Source organism: Tamandua tetradactyla, chromosome 11, assembly GCF_023851605.1.
Source record: "Tamandua tetradactyla isolate mTamTet1 chromosome 11, mTamTet1.pri, whole genome shotgun sequence".
NCBI classification, from domain to species: domain Eukaryota; kingdom Metazoa; phylum Chordata; class Mammalia; order Pilosa; family Myrmecophagidae; genus Tamandua; species Tamandua tetradactyla.
In genome coordinates, this window is record NC_135337.1 from 34059878 (window position 1) to 34077036 (window position 17159).

General features: G+C 39.0%; 1 long non-coding RNA gene across 1 annotated transcript in view; it reads left to right on the forward strand.

Moving 5' to 3' along the window:
- Positions 1-17159, forward strand: part of LOC143649461 (uncharacterized) — a 211512-nt gene that overhangs the window by 98936 nt on the left and 95417 nt on the right. Inside the window, exon 2 of the long non-coding RNA XR_013159008.1 lies at positions 11003-11181. This is a non-coding gene — a long non-coding RNA (uncharacterized LOC143649461). The remainder of the gene's footprint in view (positions 1-11002; positions 11182-17159) is intronic.

The window sequence follows — 17159 nt, forward strand, 5'->3', positions numbered from 1 at the left end:
GCCACTGGGAAGGTTCGACTCTGTAAGCCTCAATTTTCTCTTTCATAAAATGGGAATGATGATGATGATGATGACGATGATGATAGTAAGAGGAAGGAGGAGGAGGTGGAGGAGGAGGACGAGAGAAATCCATAAAGTTTATTCTGAGGATTAAATGAGCTAATGCACACAAAATGCATAGCATGATTCCTGGTATGCATAGTAAATACCCAATAAATTTTGGCTAGTGACTTTTTTTTTAACCAAATGGGTATTATATTTTTAACAAAATGGATATTATACTATATTTATAGTTTCATATCATGCATTTTCTTTCTAACCCTTTCAAAATCTATCATACAACTCTGATAATTTATTTTACCCTTCTACTGCACTCAGAAAACTTGTTTGTTTTCAAGTTTTCACCATTTCAAATAACACTGTAATAAACATACTTTTAGCCTAATTTCTACCATATCATTGGTGATTTTGTTAGAAAGAATTCTGGAATTAAAACTAGTGGGTGAAAGGGTTGCCAAATTGTCCCCTACACCATGCCAATTAGTCCTCACCCTGGTCTAATATGAGGTCTAGAGGTCTCATCAATAGGTGTGTGTGTGTATATCTATCTATCTATCTATCTATCATCTATCTATCTATCTATCTATCTATCTATCTATCTATCTATCTATCTATATCCATACCAATTTAGTAGGCAAAAAATATCCTTATTTTAATTTGTAAGTATTACGGTACATTTTTGTATCTTTTGCTGTCACGTGTCTCTGGAACATTTCCTATTAACTTTGGTGATTACATGGATGAGAAGTGTTCCTTAGGTAGTATGGTTAAAAAAGCTGGTGTTCTCCTAAAGAAGATAAGGTCAAAGGGGGAAACTTCATGACCGTCTTCAAGGATGCTGTCTTCAAAAAACTGCTTTGCATATTGTATGTGTTTTAACCTAAACAAGAGGAATAGGGCTTAAATTAATGCGGGACAGACTTCTGTTGAATTCAGGGGCAGAACAGAGACATTCAAAATGATGAGACACTGGGGAGGCTACCAAGGGAGATCTTGGGGCCCCTGAAGCTCTTAAGATCAGAGCAGTCACCTTTCTGTCTTGAGTGGCTAGAGACTCAGTTCTGGAAGGAAAGGGACAGACCACCTGATCTCTTTAAATTCTGGGATCCTATAGTTATTTTAGTCTGCTGTTGATTTTGTGATATTTTTTGGAATTAGAGAGTGAGATGGTTTCACTCCAGTGCATATATCAGGTGACATTTTTGAACAGATGAATTAATCTCCATCTAGACCATCTCTCCTGTTACAAATTCAGACATGGGATGCAGTTGCTGCCGTCAGCCTTCATATCTGAAGCATGTTAAGCCTCTTAAAAAGAAAACTTTTTGCATTTGTTCTTTTAACGCTTGGGCAGCATTTAACGGACAGGCATATTTATTGTTAAAAAAAAAAGTTGATGGCAGAGTACATAACGAAGAAATAAATAAGTGCAAAAATGATGTTTTTTTCTTACTGCCAAGTCTACCCCAGCTCTTCCCCCTGGATTCTTTCACACAAAGAATACATTGTTATTGGAGTCATTACAGAGCTTCTCTGCTTTGCCAGGCTCTGCGGGGCTTGGGGGAAATGGCTATAGATTGCAGCAGAAAAGTCCATCAGATGGATCACATGTGACCTCACTGCTTCTAGGAAAGAATGCACTGGAACACTTCAGCTGAATAGACAGATTTTCCAAATGTTTTAAATCAGTTTTGAGACAAAAAGAGGAAGACGCTAAGAAATGGATTTGGCCTATACACGGTCGACCATGCGGTGCCCATTTCTCTGGGATGCAGACATTAGACGCTTTCATGTGGATAGGGGACCTTTAGGGGAAAAAAGCCCCAGCCCACCACAACAATTAAGCAGCAATTGAAGAAAAGCAGGCAAAAAAAGATGGACCCGTGTTAGTACAATAGCCCAGGGGCTTTTCATTTGGGGGCATAAAGACAGAACAGAGAATGTTGTTTTCTTTTTAAAGCCCTTTTAAAAATGGTAACTGCATCCTGCTCTTGTAGATGTATTACTTATGACATCCCAGTTTTCATCCGTTCATGATTTTACATTAGAGTTAAATCTCTGCAGCTTGAATCTCACGGCTGAGTTAGCCAGAGCCCATAAAATATTGAAAACTTCAGAGCAGCAGCCAGCCAGGTTGAGAGAAGTTCATGTCCAAAGCTGAGCTTTAGATTCTGAGACATCCCAATTGGAGTGTAGTACAGAAAAAAGCACTGATAAAATTTTCATAAAAATGAGCTAAGGATATTGCTAGCATGCTTCCCAGCATCTATATGAAAACTTAATCTGAGCTAATGGAAAGGATATGAAAGCCTTTCTCAATTCAAACATGGTCAATGCATGATTCATAAATTATTGTCAGAGAAGTGATTCAACTCCCAGATTTATTCTCTTTTGGATAGAAACAACCAAGAGAAAACTGGGTCTTTTTGACCTTTAATGCTAGCAAATTTTACAGTAGAGCTGTCAATATAACCAAGTAAACTGGTCATTTCTCCAAACAGCAACAAAATACCCACATATACCCAGTGCAAGCAAATATTAACTTGGCCCACTAGGTTACTGACAGCACATTCAAAGTGGCAGATACCAAACATCGGAGCTTATCTGGCTACTTAGGCATGGAATGAACTCTGTGAGTGGCCATGCTCATCTTATCCATAGAAATTTGGATGAAATATGGCTCTCAGGTGTTCCCCCACCTTCGTACCCTTTGGTTGGTGACAACTGCCTGGTTTCACAATATCCTGTAAGGAAGATATTATTATTATAATCATTAATAATCAATTGTATAGTTGAAGAAAGAGAGCTCAGGTATTTGCCTTGGATCATAAAAGCCATAATGTTATATGGAAATTATGCACATTATTCACATTAATATGAAATAAGTTTAAATGGGACCATAGGAGGAAGCTATAAACATTCCAGCAGGTCAGGAAGCTTATTAGAAATGGCCTCTTAATTTTATATTCATTTATTTATCAGACATGTTTGAGCCCCTACATTATGCATTGTGGAGAATATAAAGATGAAAACACAAACCGCACCTTCGATGAGTTGATAACCTTATGCAATAGAATCACAGAATTTCAAACTTGAAAAGGATCTTAAAGATTACTTAGCCCAATCCTTCTGTTTAGAGGCTCTGCTGTTTCCCATAAGACTCCCATCCAGTGGTCAGCCAACCTGGAGTATTCACCATGACGGAAGAATTCCTGCCCTCGGTTAAGGATATACTCTTAGCTAATCACCCAAGTTAAAAAAAAAACCTAGAATCAACTTTGATTTCTCAGCTCTCAACCCCTGCACTCAAGTCGCCATGCGCTGCAAGTTCTATTCACCAGTGTTTCTCAAGGAGGCAGTTCTGGCCCCTCTCCCTGGGCTGCCACAGCCTCCGTTCAGGTTTAATTATCTCTCAGTAGGACTGTTGCAAATATTGTCCAATAATGTTTGGTTTCCCTGCCTATGATCTCTTCCTCCTCCAATTTGTCCTCCATCTGTCACTACGGTCTCTAAGACAAATCTAAGCATGTCACCCATGTTTTTAAAAGCCTTTCATATATATAACTATACATCACAGTGAACCCTAATGAAAAAATAGGCTAAAATTAAGGGTATAATTATAATAATTGTATGAAGTACTGTTACAAAAGCAATAATAGGGAAAGTATGGGGGGGTGCTGTATGGGAATTCTGTACTTTCTGCATGATTTTTCCATAAACCTATAACTTATCTAATTAAAAGAATTAGATAATTTCATGGTCCCTTATTTTTTACCAAATACAGTCCAAGCTCATCAGCATGCTATTCAAGGTCCTCCCAGTCTGGCTCTGTCATACCTTTTCCAGGCTCATCTCTAGTCTGCAGCAAACCTGGTTGCACATTCGACCCTCCTGGTGAGTTTTTAGCCAACACGAATGTTGAACTCAACCCCAAATCAGCTAATTCAGATTCTTTGGAGTGGGACCCAGATATCCGCATATTATCTAAAGCTCCCCAGCCGTGAATTTAATGCACATCCAGGGTTGGAATTATCGGAGAACTAAGTTACTCGCTCTCTTTTTAATATCCATGAAGTTTCATGCCTCGTTGTCTTTGTTCAAGCTGTTATTATGGGTTGAAATCCTCGTCACCTCATCTCCATCTACAACAAAGGCCAGCATTTATATTTAGAGCAGTGTTTTCAAAGTGGCAAGGTTGCTAAGGGTACTTTAAGGAACTCCGGAGGTTTAGCCAGAAGAGCAAGATTGGGGGAAAACATTCACGGAGCACGTTGTATTTTTTTGTGACCTAGGAATAAGTTGAAAATATTTGAGCCACTGGAATGTGAGCTCCGTAATAGAAGGAGCCATATCTATCCTGTTCCATCCTGTAAACCTAGCCCATAGAACAGGCCCTGGGATATAGTACGCACTCAGTGAAAGTTTGTTAAAAGAATGAACCTTGAATTTGGGGTTCCTCTGAGATATATGAGTAAAGCTGTCCCAGAATCATTTGACTATGCCATTAGCTTCAGTCTAGCGTGCCAGTTACTGAGATAGGCTTTGACTTTTGGATCTGCCATTTAAAGTGTGAGAACCCACCCAGGATTCTGCTACTTGCAAATGCATGTATTAGCCATCAGAACAAAGGTTGTGCCTATTTTCACTTATATGAGAATGATGTGAAAGATGCCCACATTGCTGTCAGATATATTCATTTATTTATGAAGTGCATTCTGTATGCCCACTTATATATAAGGCTGAGTGTGGGTCTCAAGTGCAGTGCAAGATTTAGTCCTCTCTTTCAAAGAGCTCCTAATCTAGTTTGGGTCTAAATCAATATGGAATAAAATAGGAAAGCATAAAGCTAATGCTCATTAAACCAATAAACATATTACCCGAGATATGAACAGAAATTTAATGATAAAAATAGATATCCTTCTCCTGAGATGTGAAAATCAAGGCCATTCTCACCCTTTTCTTCATGAGTGTGTGTCTGAAGGGCAAAAACAGTTTAACTCTTGAGGCAGAAGCCTACACGTGAACTTACATTAGAATTCCGTCCTTTCTTGTCCCTTGTTGATGCCTGGTAGTGGTCCCTTGTAAGATTCTGCTCAAGAGAGACTTGATGATCAGGTATTCCAGGGATTTTAGAGACGTCTGTGTAATTGGATCATGTTTAGATTAGTCACTATCTTTATTTTCAAAGTTAAGATCTATGAAATAATATTCTAAGACAGGAAGGAAATAAAAGTAATTAGGTCAACTGAAAGTCTTCCTCATTGAATCTCCTGCAGCAGCTAATGGAGAATATCTCTTACCAGGTACCTCCCTCCACGTCATTGCCTTCCGAGTGCCTCTTAAAAGTGCACCCAGGAGACCTCGAGGATGGCAAGGGCTTGGGGGGCTGCTGCCAGCTCCGTTGATAGTAGCCAAGCCATTGCAGTAAAGCCAGGGAAGCTTGTAAGTCAACTCTGACTTGAAGAGTTGTTTCTCTCCTTAAGGAATTGTCTTCCATGCCAAGATATATAGTATACAGACAGAAGAAGCTAAAAAGTATGGAATAAGAAGTAGTGTGGTATTTAAATCAGGCCTAGGAAAGAAGGAAGGTCTTTCTAACTAATTCTTCAAAATTGCTGTCATTACAAGGCTGGCATCAGAAAAATAGGATTAGATATCCTTGGTTACCTGTGTACAGAGCATTTCAAAACATTCATTGCAATTGTGGAACATCAATAGAGCTACTATTTCAAGAGCTGCTGGAGATAAAACTCTACTGTGTGGTTAAAATGTTGGTCTTTGTGCTCAAAGATTAAAGAGAACAATCTCCCATTTATGCTCCTTTTCCATATGTGGCATATAATTGTCTTAGCAGCATTTACAAAACTCCTTAAAAGATGTACCTTAGTTAGGTTGATTTTCTTTAAAAAACAAACAAACCTGAAATCAGCCTCTCTCCTGGGAAAATAAATATCTAAATAAAAGCCCTGGGAAGCAGGGATGTTTTCGTGCTCATGATTTCCTTACACTCTAGCATCGTCTGAAGCTATTTGGTCTTGGGTGTCTGTCACCGATAGACTCAGATTTTATGAGTGCTGACCTCATTTGCTTCCTTTGTTTTTAATTGCCCAAGCAGCAGTGAAAAAGGAGGCAAAGAACACCATTACGGCTCACCAAGTTAACATACATAAATGGCACAGTTACATGGGGAGGCTGCAATAAGTCACGTGGCAGAAAGTAAAGGCAGCGCAGCGTGCACAGGGAGCAATTTTCTGCTCCGCAAACAGCACTTCAGGTGCTGTCATTCATCTTTCTGTGACTTGCTCTGTCAAAGTCCGCCCAGAGCAGATGTGTTCAGGGACCCGACAGGCCATAAGTGTCCAGCTGAAAAACCTGGGAGATCTCCCCAGGCCGTAGGAGTTCACTTTTTCAGTTGCACTGATTTTACTTCAGAATGCTCCTTCAGGGAATTTCTGCCTTCCATTGCTTTACTTTCCCATTTCCTTTCTTGTCATCTTTAAAAATCCATTAGAGATCATGCAGGCAGTTTTTGCTGGCTCAAATTTCTGAGAGTTTGTCTCTTAATAAAATGCACTGTTTCAGTGTGCTAGGATTTCCTTTATGCTGTTAGGACCTGGGTGCTATAAAGGCTTTTAATTAAAGGAGGTGATCATAGATGGAGAAAGCGAAAGGTGACTCAAATTCTCAGGGAAATCAACATTTTCACATCCCAGGATCTAAAATGGCTACTTGGCTCCCAGATCCAGGATAAAAGCACTAACTATGGGATTGCGGAAACAGGAAGCAAAATTACAATGTTCTGCCCATCCTCCATTTGTCCCTAATTGTTTGTTTCAAAGGCCTCCAATTACCAAGGTTAAGTGTTTCTTGTCAGCACTCACTGAAGGCTGCTTTAGGAAAAGATATCAGGCTTTTAATTGGTTTACAAATCCATTTTCCAAATGAGCTCCATACCCAGCACAGCACAAATATTGTTTGAAATCTTGCCTATATTTTGTCTTTCCTCCCACTGAATTATCTGTCTAGATACCCTTTTGCACAGTTCATTTGTTGTATAATTTGCATGCAGCCTTCTCTACAATACAGGAAGATTATATTCAAATGCCACCTCTCCAATCACATCATATTAATTCAGATTTGTCTATCATTTTGTGCAGTTGCTGCTTTGCCTTAGGTATTATAATAACAATACCTCACCTGTCATATCCCACTAGCACTGCCTCACCTAGAAAATTGCTCTAATACTGCCTCGGGTGGCACAGATCTTTTTTTTTTATTTTATTTTTCCACAAGCTTACCTATTACAGAAGAGTAATTGAACTTTTATTGGAGGTCTCTACATATATTTTTATTATATTTTACATCAACTCTGGCAATTGTTACGTATTGATTCTTCAGCAGATCAAATCACTCAAAGCTCTTCTTACTGCTCATCTGTAAAACATCTTGTTCCCTTTTTAAACTACTGCCAGTATCTCTTTGGGTAGCTTTTGTAAGTAATATTTCCAAATAGTTGAGCTGCTTTTCAAAGTATTATTTACTTGGGGATTTTAATATTAGGTAAATTTTATATGGCTTTGTGAAAAGATGTCTGGATGTCTTGGGTTGGAAATCTGAGCTTAATATTTCATTCTGTGACAAAAGTTTAAACTTCCATGCTTGAAAACACAAATTTCTTTGAAACAGGTTTTTCAGAGAAATCCAAAGTGTAACAAGTGCCAAATGAAGGCTTTTTGCAAAAATAATACATAAGAATTTTACATTAATACAATTTTTATTTTTAATTGTGAAAGTTGCCTATGTAATTTTCAGGTATCAACAGCCAGTCTTATGAGAACTCTGGCTGTTTTTACATGTCCTGCTGAATTAGAAGAAGGCTACCTTCTAAGTGCTGTATAATGAAAACAAATGGCACATTTAAAGCCTACCACTGTTTTGTAATGTATGCCATGTTCCAGGGAGAAGAAATACCATCCCATTGGCTAAAAAGCTGTCACCAATGTCTTTTCACATAATTAAACTGAATATGTTTTAGAAAAACGAAATGATAAGGATACACTGTTAAGCTGCAAATAGTATTTGATGGCATTATCAATTGCAGAGATTCCAAGGTTTGCATATTAATTGAGGGAAGGTGTTAATTTGAGTGCTTTAAGCTCTATTCACAAGCCGGTTTACATGCTTTGTTCCACCTGGACCTGCTTGGAGGTTTTTCAAAAACCTAACAAGCAGAAAAATATTGCATTTGAAAACACATATGCATGTTTAATTAAGCCAGGTCACGGAACATTCCTCAATATATTTAGCTGTTAAGGTTTAAGCACCATCAGAGTATCAGGCATTATCACCTTTTGAAGTATTGCTGAATCTTTAATATTTGAAGCACAAAGCAGGCTGTAATAAAAATTCTAGCAGACCCTAGAAGATTAAAGACGCATTATAAATGTGACAGTTTGTAAATGGAACACCAGTATTAAAAGATCCTCCCGATATTTCACAGCATATTTTTCAGTTGTATGCTAAATTATGAATACAATTAAATAGCTGTAATTATTCTCCAGGAGTGGACAGCAAATTTAAATGCCTAGGAGATTTGTAATTGGCTACAGAATAGGGATTTATAGCACAGTGGCTTGAGGGTATAAGGTAAATTTTCTTAGCAGGTATCAACCAAAGCTCTCAAATCCAGTGAGAACCTCACTCACCCCATCTGTTGTGTGTCCTTTAGGAGACTGAAGCCAGTGACTCTATGCCGGATAAGTCTGCACAAAAGCAAACAAATGAATCACAAAAGAATTAACTAGGGTTTGATACCCAGAGTCATGTATCTTTGGAGCCACATTTGCAATCATTATCAAACAAAAAAGCCCTGCGATTTGTGTATCTTTGGCATTCCTATCTGATCAAATACATGCAGGGCCTGGCACAGTGTAAATTCTAGGTAGTTATTTGTGAAATGAATGAATTAATGAATGAATAATAAATATAAAATGATGCACCTATTCTAGTATTTTAATATTTTCATTAAATAAAATTTCCTGGAAACTAAATTTAGCTTGATTTATTTAAATCCACGCTAAAGTAGGAAGAAAAGCAGTATGTTTTGCACTCTAAGAAACAGCATGTATAACAGTGCTTTTTGTTATCAGATACTTCTTTGAGAGGTGATATACTGTGGGCATTACAAGAATAAGCATTGCTTTGCTACAAACACCTATGTGTGCTTGGCTAAGTCCCTGAACCTCCATCCATTTCAGTTTCCACAATTACAGATGGAGATAATAATCCTTTTTTGTCAAATTAAATTAAATGATGAATGTCAAGTCCTTCACTTGATGCACACACGTAGGAATTGCTTAATAAATAATAACCTTTCACTAAGAAAGGCAGCATGGATTAGCAGTTAAGAACAGAGACTCTGGCTCAGACCACCTGAGTTTGAGTTCTGGCTCTCACACTCTATAGGAAGGCTATTTGATTTCATTTTACCTCAGTTTCCTTATCCGTAAAATAAGAATAATAATAGTACCTACTTCAAAGGACTGTTATGAGGACTGAAAAAGGTAATATTTGCAAATTATGTTTGCACCTGGGTATGACTCATAGTAAAATATGCTTTTTGCTTTTAATAAACACATATTAACTCTCTGGTGGCCTTTGGAGACTTTTCTGTAAATTGGTTTGAATTGTTGCAGAGAAGATCAGTAAGAGGCAAATGGACTGGGACCCAGAAGTTTTTGCTACTACATTTTGCAATCTCTTAGAAGTCAGTGTGATATAAGCAAAGAACTCCAAGGCTGAGTTTCTGGCTCAGGCCTTAGTGTCAGGATGGGTTCTCCCAAATCCTAAAAGACAATACAGCTATTGGGAAATAGTCATCTATCCTAGCAGGAGAAGTTGGTGTTAACCTCTCACCTGTCCTACTGAGACCCTGAGGCCCTTTCCAACCCTAAATAGATGACTAATCATATTAGCTCTCGCATAAGAACCATCTCTGTTCCAAATGTTCTACAAACATTATCTCATTATTATTACCACAACTCCATGCATATGGTACTATTATTACCACCATTTTATAAATGGGGCAACTAAGGCAAAGAACAGTTACTTAATTTGCTCAACCCAGGCAGTCTGACTCCAGAAGCCATATTATTAACCATTAAACTAAATGTGTGTGATTGCCCAGAAAATTCATATGTTTTACTTGAGTTTTAGTGAGTCCTGGTGCTGTTGAGTTAGAGTAATAACCACTGTTCATATTGATGTTTTTATATTGTGTGTGTGTGTGTTCACTTCAAGGTGCCTGATAAAGCAAAAATTGAAATTCTCTTTGCAAGAAAAGCAGTAACTAAGAGTGAAGGTCCAAACAGGTATGCAAATTTTCATGGGGGCCAAATTTTCTTCCTTTTGGAAAGAAAAAAATAAAATCAGTCCTTTCCCTTTTTGAGACACAGCATTATTAGAACTACTGTAATAGACTAAGATGGTTCCTCTAAAACTTTCTGTGGACAAATATACTCAAGATCCCCAGAAAAGAGTCCCACAGTGAAAAAAGTCTAGGTTGATGATTTAGTTTCAAATCCAGACTCTCTAGACTGAGACAGAGCAGGAAAGAAAAGAAAAGGGTTTGTTTCTGTACAATGTATGACTGAAGTGAAACATCTCACTGGACTCTCTATTTAGTCTGGCAGTCATGCTTTGGGACCAATTCCTGAATACTGAAGGTACAATGAAGATTCATGACATTAAGATACCAGATGAAGTAGATGTCTGTAGTAATGGTCCCCACTCAGTTGTGTTCTATCCATGCCCTTTCACATTGGTTCTGGGCTTGGTCATATGACTGTGACTTGCTTTGGCCCATGGGTCACAGCAAATGCGACAAAACCAGAGACTTAAAAACTGCTTGCACTTTGGGTTTTGTCTTCTCTTGCCATTCTAGGGTTTCTACTACCATGTGAAAGTGCTTAGGGTAGCCTGCTGGATCGCACAGTTACCAAATAAGAAGCCTGCCAACTGTAAAACATATGGATGAGTCCAGCCTACATCACCCAGTTACCACCTGTCCTGCCAACCAACTGCAGATGTGGAAGAGAGCCCAGCAGAGATCAGCCAGCCCAGGTCAGAAAATCTACCCAGCCTTCCCTAAAAATCATTTATCCAATCAGTGTTTTAGCACTAAGTTTTGGGGTGCTTGTTACATAATAACAGTTACCTGATGCTGGTACCAAGGAGTGGTGGACTCCCATGATAAAAACAAAAAATGCATGGCTTTGGCTTTGGGATTGGGCAGTGGGTGGAGGCTGGATAAACATCAGTGAAACAGTGGAGGCTGAAAAAAGGCCAAGGAAGCTACTACAGCAACCGGAAAAATGGCAACCCTTGTTATAAAACAGTGCAACAACTGGCATAGCTGTTGTCTTGTTTATAGTATTTAGAAACTAGGAAATGTACTTGTGGACTTGGCAGATTGATTTCCACTAAGAAAATCTGAGCATGTGAAGTTAGAAATAAAGCCAGAAATAAAGCCAATTGCTCAAAGTGTCCGAGCATTAAATGGCAGGGCCAATATTGAAATCTAGCTCTGTCTGACTCTTGAGTCATTGCTTTTATCTACTATGCTACAACTGCTAGCTGAGTGACCTTAGAGATCAATTATTCTTTCTAGGGTCCAGTTAATTCCTATTTAAAATGAGGAATTCAAACTAGATGAGATCTAAATTCCTTCTATGCCTCCCATTCCTTTTCTGGGCAAATGGTACTAGAGAAACTCTGAGTTTAGAGACAACAAATGCAAAGGAAAAAGGTGTGGTACAGGTCTAAAATGTTTAAGGGTAAGGGTTTCTTTTCTGGTTCCATCTGATCACCTTGTTGCACTGAGAACAGGGGAAAGAGCTGTATGCAACATGTGAAAAGACCTATTTGTAGAAATCAGAGAGCTACCATGGCATCCAAGATTTAAAGAATGAAGGTCCTCAACAAAAAGAAAGTGGAAAAGTTAAGACTGCACTACAGTATCACTTTTCTCTTTGGTTTATAAGAAATGACCAAAAGCCTATGGTCTTATAGAGTTAGAGAGAAAAAATTTAGGTTTGGAATCTATCACATTTATTGGGTAATATTTGTGTAAACTACAGATATCTCAAGATGTACCTTAGGGGTAAAGGTGACATGAAGCAGACAAATCTAATGAAGACTGCAACCAAACTTCAAATCTCTGAGCAGATTAAAGAGATTTTCCCCAAGACAAATTATCTGCCAGAAAGAAGAATGTATTAATTCTATAGGAGGATAACATTACCAAGAGCCTAGAATTTTCTCTATAATTTCTCTTATACCATGTCCCAGCACTGAGTGCAAAAATTACCAGACATGTCAGAAGATAAGAACAAATGACAGAAAATTAAAGGGAAATAGAAATATTACCATGAGAAATCCAAATATTTGTGTTATTAGTCAGTGGCACTGGAATAACTGTGATTCATATGTTCAAGAAAAATAGGAGAAATTTAAAACTCAGTAGAGAAATTGAACCTTAAAATATAAAGTACATGAAATTTTCATATCTGAAAAAATATAATAACTGAAATTAAGATAGGAATATATAGATTTAAGTAATTTACAGGTTTAAAAGAAGAGTTGAAGAAAGGATTAGTGACCTGGAAACATACATCAGTAAAAAAAATCCAGACTAAAGCATGGAGTTATAAAAGGAAGCCAATTATAGGAAGGAACATAAAGTACTACTAAGACTCATAAAAAGAGTTATCAGATGTGTAATGGAAACCCCAGGATAAGACAGATAACATAGGATCTATTAATAGTATTAATAGAGGTGGATTCAGATAGGCATAGATGGGTGTGGAATTTAATTTTTCTTCCAGAGCAGGCAGTAAATAGCCAGGAACTGTATGGAACAACTACTGGGGGGACATCAGTGGCCAGATCATATACCTGTCTGGAATGGGTGTAATAGCCAAGATCCTACACAGAACTGTAAGTTTCTGAAGATGTCGAGACTGGTGCCCCTCCCCAGAACATAGCAGACTGGTTCCCCAAGGGAAAAGGAAACAGACTTTACTAGTAGCAAGGAGTTAGCTCAACCAAATCCAATTGTGGAATAAATTAACAAATTCTGACTACTGAAAAGAGGCCCCAACCACAGATAAACCTGGAATAAGCACTAAAGGCACAAAAATCTGCCCCAACAGAGAGAGTGGAGGGTTGATGGGGAAAAAAAAAAAGACCCAGAGGATTTTTGAGTTGGATAGTACAAAATACTGTAAAAGGGCTGGACCCCCCCAAAAGGGGGCACATAGAGCCTGGGAACACAGAGAACCAAGTATGAACCCCAGCTCTTGATTGGCAAACCAGGGGAGTGGGGGTCTCGCTCTGAAAAGGCTTTTCTTTTTACTTCTTAACAGCTCAATAGATAGAACTACGAGCAATCTCAGGCTCTAGCACTTCCCCAGGCTAGAGCAGAATTAAATCATGTTGGAGAAACAAAGTAATGAGGTGGATGGGGACAATTCCCTACAGAGTGTGTCTTCTCCACAAAAAGGGGAGTGGGATTCAGCTGAAGTGGAGGTCCTCTTTCAGGGACTTCAAGCCCCCAGTTTGGAAAACAGAAGCAGCCAAAGCCTGACTACAACCTCAGCCTCTGTCTCAACCACACCACTGGTATGAAGAGGTTGCTGAAATTAAAGGTACCAGATCACTTCAAGCTGGTGGGAAGCTGCGGGAAGACAAGTGCCACATGCTGTGAAGGACAAGAAAAGTACAGAGTCTAGAGGTTTCATAGGAAACCTGCTGGGTCTTAGCCTAAGGGAAAATTGATTCTGGCTACTCTCTCATCCTGAGATATGGACCTGTCTGGTCTGTGAAAATCTGACTGGGATCGATCATATCTGAGGAGACCCTCCTCATAAAAAAAAAGTTCCATATAGACAGGACAAGAAGCACAAAAAAAGACCTGAAAAATTCTAATCAGTTAAACAGAACCAATGCTAGAGGTCTAGAATAAGTTGAACTGAATGCCAAAAAAAAACAGATGGAAATTCAGCCATGCAACAAGGAAACCCTAGGTAAAAGAGAGAAAACAACCTCCAGAACAAGCTAATTAAGGAAATTTAAAAAATAAGGGGGAAATTAAAATATTTTCAAACAGTCAATGAGAGAATTTGTGACTAAGAGACTGGCTCTATAAGAAATACTAAAGGTCGGAGGGGCCAAGATGGCGGCTTAGCAATGTGCGCGTTTTAGTTCGTCCTCCAGAACAACTACTAAATAACCAGAAACAGTACAGAACAGCTCCCAGAGCCACGATAGTGACTGGATACACAGCGTACCCCAGTTTGGACCAGCTGGACTGACTGCAAGTCTCTGGAACAGTGAGTTCCCTAAGCCGTGGTGGCCAGTGCCCGGTGCCCCTCCCCCTCCCCCACAGGCAGCTTCCTGGAGGGAAAGGAAAGAGACTCTAACAGTAGCAGGGACTGAGTCCAACCAAACACCAATCATGGCATTAATAAACAAATTCTGACTACTAAAAATAGGCCCCAGCTCAGGCGAAACTGGTCAAGTGGAGGTCGCCTATTGGGCTAACCAAAAAAGAGGAAAGGGGACGAAACAGAGGCTTTTGTGGCTGCTTCTACAGAGGCTTGGCTGCCTCTGGATTCAGCGGCAGGACTACACAGGCTGCAACTGCCCCAGGCATACACAGAAACAGGCTGCTTTCAGGGCTGTCTCCTGGCTGAGCCTTCCCCAGGGAGGGGTGAAATGCAACTCAGGTGGAATCCCTCTCTCAAGGAATTCAGACCCCAGGGCTTGGCAATTTGAAGCCATTAAAACCAGCCTACAACCTCTCCTGTCTCCACCATGCCCCCAGCAGGGAGAGCCTTCCAAAGTTAAAGGAGCCACAACATCCTTTGCTGGTGGGACCCACAGACAGACAAGTGCCACATACTGGGCAGGATAAGAAAAACAGAGCCCAGAGACTTCACAGGAAAGTCTTTCAACCTGCTGGGTCTCACACTCAGGGAAAACTGATGCAGGTGACTCCTTCCCCCCGATAGGAGGCCAGTTTAGTCCGGAAAAACCCGGCTGGAGTCTGTACTACCTATGTAGACCCTCCTAAGGGTGGGGAGGGAAAAGCCACCTTACAAGCAGGACAAGAAAAAAGAAAACAAGAACTGAAAAATTACCCTCTGTTAAACGAAACTTAAGCTAGAGGCCCAGAAAAAGCAGAACTGAAGGTCAAAGAACAGATAGACAACAAACTCATCTAGCAAGAAAACCCTAGGTAAGATAAGTGAAAGCAATCTCCAGAATAAATTAATTAAGGTAATTAAATGTCTAGATGCCAGCAAAAAATAACAAATCATACCAGAAAAATTGAAGATATGGCCCAATCAAAGGAACAAACCAATAGTTCAAATGAGATACAGGAGCTGAAACAACTAATTCAGAATATACGAACAGAAATGGAAAACCTCATCAAACACCAAATCAATGAATTGAGGGAGGACATGAAGAAGGCAAGGAATGAACAAAAAGAAGAAATGGAAAGTCTGAAAAAGCAAATCACAGAACTTATGGGAATGAGAGATACAGTAGAAGAGATGAAAAATACAATGGAAACCTAAAATGGTAGATTTCAAGAGACAGAGGTTAGAATTAGTGAACTGGAGGATGGAACATCTGAAATCCAAAAATAAACAGAAACTATAGGGAAAAGAATGGAAAAATATGAGCAGGGACTCAGGGAATTGAATGATAATATGAAGCGCACAAATATACATGTTGTGGGTGTCCCGGAAGGAGAAGAGAAAGGAAAAGGAGGAGAAAAACCAGTGGAAGAAATTATCACTGAAAATTTCCGAACTCGTATGAAAGACCTAAAATTACAGATCCAAGAAGTGCAGCGCACCCCAAAGAGAATAGATCCAAATAAACGTTCTCCAAGATACTTACTAGTCAGAATGTCAGAGGTCAAAGAGAAAGAGAGGATCTTGAAAGCAGCAAGAGAAAAGCAATCCATCACATACAAGGGAAACCCAATAAGACTATGTGCAGATTTCTCAGCAGAAACCATGGAGGCGAGAAGACAGTGGGATGGTATATTTAAATTACCAAAAGAGAAAAACTGCCAACCAAGAATTCTACATCCAGCAAAATTGTCCTTCAAAAATGAGAGAGAAATTAAAACATTTTCAGACAAAAGTCACTGAGAGAATTTGTGACCAAGAGACCAGCTCTGCAAGAAATACTAAAGGGAGCACTAGAGACAGATATGAAAAGACAGAAGAGAGAGGTGTGGAGAAGAGTGTAGAAAGAAGGAAAATTAGATATGATATATAAAATACAAAAGGCAAAATGGTAGAGGAAAGTACTACCCAAACAGTAATAACACTAAATGTTAATGGACTGAACTCCCCAATCAAAAGACATAGACTGGCAGAAAGGATTAAAAAACAGGATCCTTCTATATGCTGTCTACAGGAAACACATCTTAGACCCAAAGATAAACATAGGTTGAAAGTGAAAGGTTGGGAAAAGATAGTTCATGTAAATAACAACCAGAAAAGAGCACGAGTAGCTATACTAATATCCAACAAATTAGACTTCAAATGTAAAACAGTTAAAAGAGACAAAGAAGGATACTATCTACTAATAAAAGGAACAATTCAACAAGAAGACATCACAATCATAAATATTTACGCACCGAATCAGAATGCCCCAAAACACGTGAGGAATACACTACAAATACTGAAAAGGGAAATAGACACATCTACCATAATAGTTGGAGACTTCAATTCCCCACTCTCATCAATGGACAGAACATCTAGACAGAGGATCAATAAAGAAACAGAGAATTTTAATATTACAATAAATGAGCTAGACTTAACAGACATTTATAGGACATTACACCCCACAACAGCAGGATACACCTTTTTCTCAAGTGCTCATGGATCATTCTCGAAGATAGACCATATGCTGGGTCACAAAGCAAGTCTCAACAAATTTAAAAAGATTGAAATCATGCCCAACACTTTCTCAGATCATAAAGGAATGAAGTTGGAAATCAATAATAGGCAGAGTGC